The following is a 6322-nucleotide window of genomic DNA, read 5'->3' on the forward strand; positions in this document are numbered from 1 at the left end:
TGGCAACTGAAAGAGAATTTTAAAGCTGACAGAATAGGCGAGGGAAGGCATAGGAGATTTCCACACCCAGCAAGGAAGCCTTTCCCGAAATGGAAGAAAGAAACGAGCAAACAGAGACACCGGTAGCCCGCCCGGAAAAGAGTCTGCCCCCGAGAGAAAGTACCCTGACCAGGTTCACCCATGGGTGGGTGGGTGGCGAGCTAGCGAGGTTCAGAAGAGCGAGGACCGCAGTCTGTGCGGAAGACACCTGCGCTCGGGTGTGTGTGGCGGCCCGATTCGCAAGCAGCTCTAGATGTTAAACCAAGGAGAAGCCAGGGAGTTCCCAACGCCCCAGGTGTCCTCAGCCCACGACTGGCTGCTGTGGGAATGCGAAGCCCGGCTCCAGTCTCAGAGCGGGGTTCCCAGGAGGATCAGGCTGAAGCTGGGACTTGGCCTCAAAGTGTCCCCTCGCATGGCCACCCCCTTCCCCTTCCTGCTCCTCTACTCCTGGTGCCCCTCCATCCAGGGGCCAGACCTTAGAGAGTCACCGCAAGAGAATCCTGGTCCCCAAGGAGCCTTCTGGGGGACCGGTGCTGAGAGAGGTTGTGGGCATGGCCCGCTGGGGCTCTGCCCGACCCAGGGCTGAGAGATGCCACCTCCCAGCTCTGGGTCCCTGCAGGAAGTGTTGGCAAGCACAGGGCCAGTCCCCCAAAGGCCCAGGTGCAGGGAGCCCAGGCCAAGCAGCCTGTGGAAGAAGCCACTTGCCGTGCCACCCCGGGAACAGGACTGCAGGCCCCGGCCCTTCCCACCTCCTCCTCCTCCTCCTCCCCCCCCCGCACCTCCCCCCCCCGGACATGGCACAGGGCTCAGAGACACCTCAGACTCTTGCTACCCAAGGTGCAAAGGGCATCAGTTGCTCCTCCAAGCCCCCCGCCCAGCAGACCACGTTGTCCAGCCAGCCCCCGGGCCTCCCTGGGGTGCCCAGCACAAAAGTGCAGACACCCACCGGACCCTCAGTCTCAGCTTTCGGATGTTTTTGCCACTCTAAGGACCCGCAGGCCCGCTGGGCCTTCGGGCAGGACAGAGAGCCCCGGGATCCGCCTTGGAGAGCTGCGTGTACGTACGTCCCCATCAGGAGGCGGTCCCCACCTCCGCGGCTCTCCCCTTGGCTCTCCCCTTGCGGGGAGCGGCAGCAGCCTGCAGCCGCAGGGCCTCAGGGAAGACACCAGGCTGGGCCCCCGCGGCACAGCGGGGGCACGTCCCCCGCACTCGACTTAGGGACGGCTGCTGGAGACTGCTGCGGCCACCCTGCTGCCGGGTTTCTGGAGGGCTTCCTGGAAGCAGCGTCCACACCAAGCCCTTGGAAGGCCCAGGCGACGGAGGAGCCGGTCAGGCAGGGGCCGAGGACGGTGAGAGGCCGGGCGGGAAGGAGCATGTCAGGCAGGGGCAGAGGACGGTGACAGGCCGGGCGGGGAGGAGCCGGTCAGGCGGGGGCCCAGGACAGTGACGGGCCTGGCCGGGGAGGAGTGCGTCAGGCAGGGGCAGAGGAGACGGGCTGGGTAAGGGTTAGGGTTACAGTTAGGGCACAATTCACAATCGCAAAGACGTGGAAGCGACCCGAGTGCCCATCCATCCAGGAGTGCATGAATAAAATGTGGCGCGTGGACACCACGGAGTGCCATTCGGCTGTGAGGAGCAGCGGTGAGAGGGCACCTCTCGTGTTCTCCTGGCCAGAGCTGGAACCCGTTCCAGTAAGCCAAGTATCCCAAGAATGGACACACGAGCACCACGTGAGCGCGCTCACCAGCAAATTGGAACGAACGGATGGACACCTAAGTGGACGGAGAGGAATCACCTTCATCGGGTGGGTGTCGGGCGGGTGGGGGGAGGGGAGGGGCATCCACATCCATTAGGCATGGGGTGGGTGCGCACCGACTGGGGGATGGGCGCACTTGAAGCTCTGACCCCAGGGGGGAGGCTTGGAGAGGGCAACGTACCCGACCTTAACACTGGTACCCCCACAATACGCTGGAACAACATGAGAGGTATATGAATGAGAACACAGGGGGGAGGGGGGCACGGGCAATACATGTCACCTGAATACTTGTACTCCCATCATCTGCTTGAAAAGAGAGAGGAAAGAAAATGCAATAATAGAGGTAAGAGACACTTTTTAAAAATAATGAATCCGAAGAGAAAAGTAAAAGGAGGCCTGTGGAGCAGGTCTGGGTGTGACTCCGGATCCCCCAACATCAGGTGCCACCACCAAAGATTCCTGCGTGGAGCCCATAGAACCCCCAAAAGCAACGGGACGAGTTCTGGTCACATACTCCCTCAAAATGACATCCTGGCCTTCTTCTGGAACTCCCTCCCCTCTCAGACTCTCAAGGTTTCCTCCAGCGTGTCGGTTCCCACAGAGCAGACCTTTGGTCTGAGACCTGACAGTCCAGATGCCACGCATGCTGCCGCGTGGCGGCGGTGTCTCGGCTTGGGACAAGAGGAGGCCCCACGGTGCGGGCTGGGGCGCCAGGCACCGCGGCGGGCGCTGAGGGTTGGGGTCACCCCCACACCGGGCCGCCGCCGCGCTCCCAGAAAGGGGACAGAACAAGAGGCAAAAAAAAAAAAAAAAAAAAGAAGCAGCCTGAGGCACCCGGTATTCCCAGGCGGTCTCCCATCCAAGTCCTAACCGGGCCCCACCCTGCTTAGCTTCCGAGACCAGACGAGATCGGGGGCGTTCAGGGTGGTGTGGCCCTAGACGGCGGCGGAGGCCGCCCCTGCCCCACTCAAGAAGCCGAGCCTCTCTGCGCTTTCCCCCCGCCGCCGCCGCCGCCGCCGCCGCCGCCGCCGCCGCCGCCGCCTCCCGCCCCAGGCCCCGCGCCGGGCCGGGCCTGTTGAGTTCGCCGGCCGGGTCCCGCGGGCTCCCAGGGACGGGGGTGATGGGCGGGGCGGGGCGGGGGGCTGTCTCTCTATACACACACACACACACACTCACTCACACAAGATGCGCCTCCACGGCTGGACTCGCCAAGGTGGAGCCCTCCCAGCCCCCCTCGTCTCCTCGCCCGGCCTCCTTCACCTACCCGCTGCCCACCCCCGGCGCGTCGCCGCCGCTGACGCTGACTGCGCACGCGCGCTCGCGCGGGGCGCTCGCCCTTTGACCCCAGCCAGGGGCCGCCCTCCCCCACAACCCCTTTCAGCTGCGCCCCCCCTCGCCCTGTGGGTGGGCTGCCGCCTATTCCCCCGGGCCAGGGCTGGGGCACAGCCAGTGTATGGGGCGTCTCTCTCTGGGGATGTGTCCCATGGGTGGGGTGGGGTGGCGTGGTTTGTGGGGCGCTGAAGAAATCAGTCCCCTCCATCTCCTACCTCTGGAAAACGCCCAAGCCCGTGGAGAACTGCCGGCACCGCTTCGTGGGGGCCGGGACCCTCCTCTGTGTCCTCCTGTGGCCCAGTCCAAGGGGCCTGGGCCTGGCCGGGGCTGCATTGGACCCCAACCACCCTGGCGTGTGGACTCGCTAAAAATCGGCCATTAGATATTGGATTCCAGCTTCCTTGAGGTCATTTCACTAATGAGTGCACCGGAAAGAGTTTCCTAATCCATCTGTGAGGGTGGCAACTGAAAGAGAATTTTAAAGCTGACAGAATAGGCGAGGGAAGGCATAGGAGATTTCCACACCCAGCAAGGAAGCCTTTCCCGAAATGGAAGAAAGAAACGAGCAAACAGAGACACCGGTAGCCCGCCCGGAAAAGAGTCTGCCCCCGAGAGAAAGTACCCTGACCAGGTTCACCCATGGGTGGGTGGGTGGCGAGCTAGCGAGGTTCAGAAGAGCGAGGACCGCAGTCTGTGCGGAAGACACCTGCGCTCGGGTGTGTGTGGCGGCCCGATTCGCAAGCAGCTCTAGATGTTAAACCAAGGAGAAGCCAGGGAGTTCCCAACGCCCCAGGTGTCCTCAGCCCACGACTGGCTGCTGTGGGAATGCGAAGCCCGGCTCCAGTCTCAGAGCGGGGTTCCCAGGAGGATCAGGCTGAAGCTGGGACTTGGCCTCAAAGTGTCCCCTCGCATGGCCACCCCCTTCCCCTTCCTGCTCCTCTACTCCTGGTGCCCCTCCATCCAGGGGCCAGACCTTAGAGAGTCACCGCAAGAGAATCCTGGTCCCAAAGGAGCCTTCTGGGGGACCGGTGCTGAGAGAGGTTGTGGGCATGGCCCGCTGGGGCTCTGCCCGACCCAGGGCTGAGAGATGCCACCTCCCAGCTCTGGGTCCCTGCAGGAAGTGTTGGCAAGCACAGGGCCAGTCCCCCAAAGGCCCAGGTGCAGGGAGCCCAGGCCAAGCAGCCTGTGGAAGAAGCCACTTGCCGTGCCACCCCGGGAACAGGACTGCAGGCCCCGGCCCTTCCCACCTCCTCCTCCTCCTCCTCCCCCCCCCGCACCTCCCCCCCCCGGACATGGCACAGGGCTCAGAGACACCTCAGACTCTTGCTACCCAAGGTGCAAAGGGCATCAGTTGCTCCTCCAAGCCCCCCGCCCAGCAGACCACGTTGTCCAGCCAGCCCCCGGGCCTCCCTGGGGTGCCCAGCACAAAAGTGCAGACACCCACCGGACCCTCAGTCTCAGCTTTCGGATGTTTTTGCCACTCTAAGGACCCGCAGGCCCGCTGGGCCTTCGGGCAGGACAGAGAGCCCCGGGATCCGCCTTGGAGAGCTGCGTGTACGTACGTCCCCATCAGGAGGCGGTCCCCACCTCCGCGGCTCTCCCCTTGGCTCTCCCCTTGCGGGGAGCGGCAGCAGCCTGCAGCCGCAGGGCCTCAGGGAAGACACCAGGCTGGGCCCCCGCGGCACAGCGGGGGCACGTCCCCCGCACTCGACTTAGGGACGGCTGCTGGAGACTGCTGCGGCCACCCTGCTGCCGGGTTTCTGGAGGGCTTCCTGGAAGCAGCGTCCACACCAAGCCCTTGGAAGGCCCAGGCGACGGAGGAGCCGGTCAGGCAGGGGCCGAGGACGGTGAGAGGCCGGGCGGGAAGGAGCATGTCAGGCAGGGGCAGAGGACGGTGACAGGCCGGGCGGGGAGGAGCCGGTCAGGCGGGGGCCCAGGACAGTGACGGGCCTGGCCGGGGAGGAGTGCGTCAGGCAGGGGCAGAGGAGACGGGCTGGGTAAGGGTTAGGGTTACAGTTAGGGCACAATTCACAATCGCAAAGACGTGGAAGCGACCCGAGTGCCCATCCATCCAGGAGTGCATGAATAAAATGTGGCGCGTGGACACCACGGAGTGCCATTCGGCTGTGAGGAGCAGCGGTGAGAGGGCACCTCTCGTGTTCTCCTGGCCAGAGCTGGAACCTGTTCCAGTAAGCCAAGTATCCCAAGAATGGACACACGAGCACCACGTGAGCGCGCTCACCAGCAAATTGGAACGAACGGATGGACACCTAAGTGGACGGAGAGGAATCACCTTCATCGGGTGGGTGTCGGGCGGGTGGGGGGAGGGGATGGGCATCCACATCCATTAGGAATGGGGTGGGTGCGCACCGACTGGGGGATGGGCGCACTTGAAGCTCTGACCCCAGGGGGGAGGCTTGGAGAGGGCAACGTACCCGACCTTAACACTGGTACCCCCACAATACGCTGGAACAACATGAGAGGTATATGAATGAGAACACAGGGGGGAGGGGGGCACGGGCAATACATGTCACCTGAATACTTGTACTCCCATCATCTGCTTGAAAAGAGAGAGGAAAGAAAATGCAATAATAGAGGTAAGAGACACTTTTTAAAAATAATGAATCCGAAGAGAAAAGTAAAAGGAGGCCTGTGGAGCAGGTCTGGGTGTGACTCCGGATCCCCCAACATCAGGTGCCACCACCAAAGATTCCTGCGTGGAGCCCATAGAACCCCCAAAAGCAACGGGACGAGTTCTGGTCACATACTCCCTCAAAATGACATCCTGGCCTTCTTCTGGAACTCCCTCCCCTCTCAGACTCTCAAGGTTTCCTCCAGCGTGTCGGTTCCCACAGAGCAGACCTTTGGTCTGAGACCTGACAGTCCAGATGCCACGCATGCTGCCGCGTGGCGGCGGTGTCTCGGCTTGGGACAAGAGGAGGCCCCACGGTGCGGGCTGGGGCGCCAGGCACCGCGGCGGGCGCTGAGGGTTGGGGTCACCCCCACACCGGGCCGCCGCCGCGCTCCCAGAAAGGGGACAGAACAAGAGGCAAAAAAAAAAAAAAAAAAAAGAAGCAGCCTGAGGCACCCGGTATTCCCAGGCGGTCTCCCATCCAAGTCCTAACCGGGCCCCACCCTGCTTAGCTTCCGAGACCAGACGAGATCGGGGGCGTTCAGGGTGGTGTGGCCCTAGAC

At 63.2% G+C, this 6322-nt stretch overlaps 2 pseudogenes; both read right to left on the reverse strand.

The window, feature by feature from the left end:
• Positions 1 to 2617: 2617 nt before the first annotated feature.
• Positions 2618 to 2736, reverse strand: LOC142865406 (uncharacterized; annotated as a pseudogene).
• Positions 2737 to 6203: 3467 nt separating this feature from the next.
• On the reverse strand, positions 6204 to 6322 carry LOC142865407 (uncharacterized; annotated as a pseudogene).

The sequence above is a fragment of the Microcebus murinus genome, chromosome 28 (assembly GCF_040939455.1).
Source record: "Microcebus murinus isolate Inina chromosome 28, M.murinus_Inina_mat1.0, whole genome shotgun sequence".
Classification (NCBI taxonomy): Eukaryota; Metazoa; Chordata; class Mammalia; order Primates; family Cheirogaleidae; genus Microcebus; species Microcebus murinus.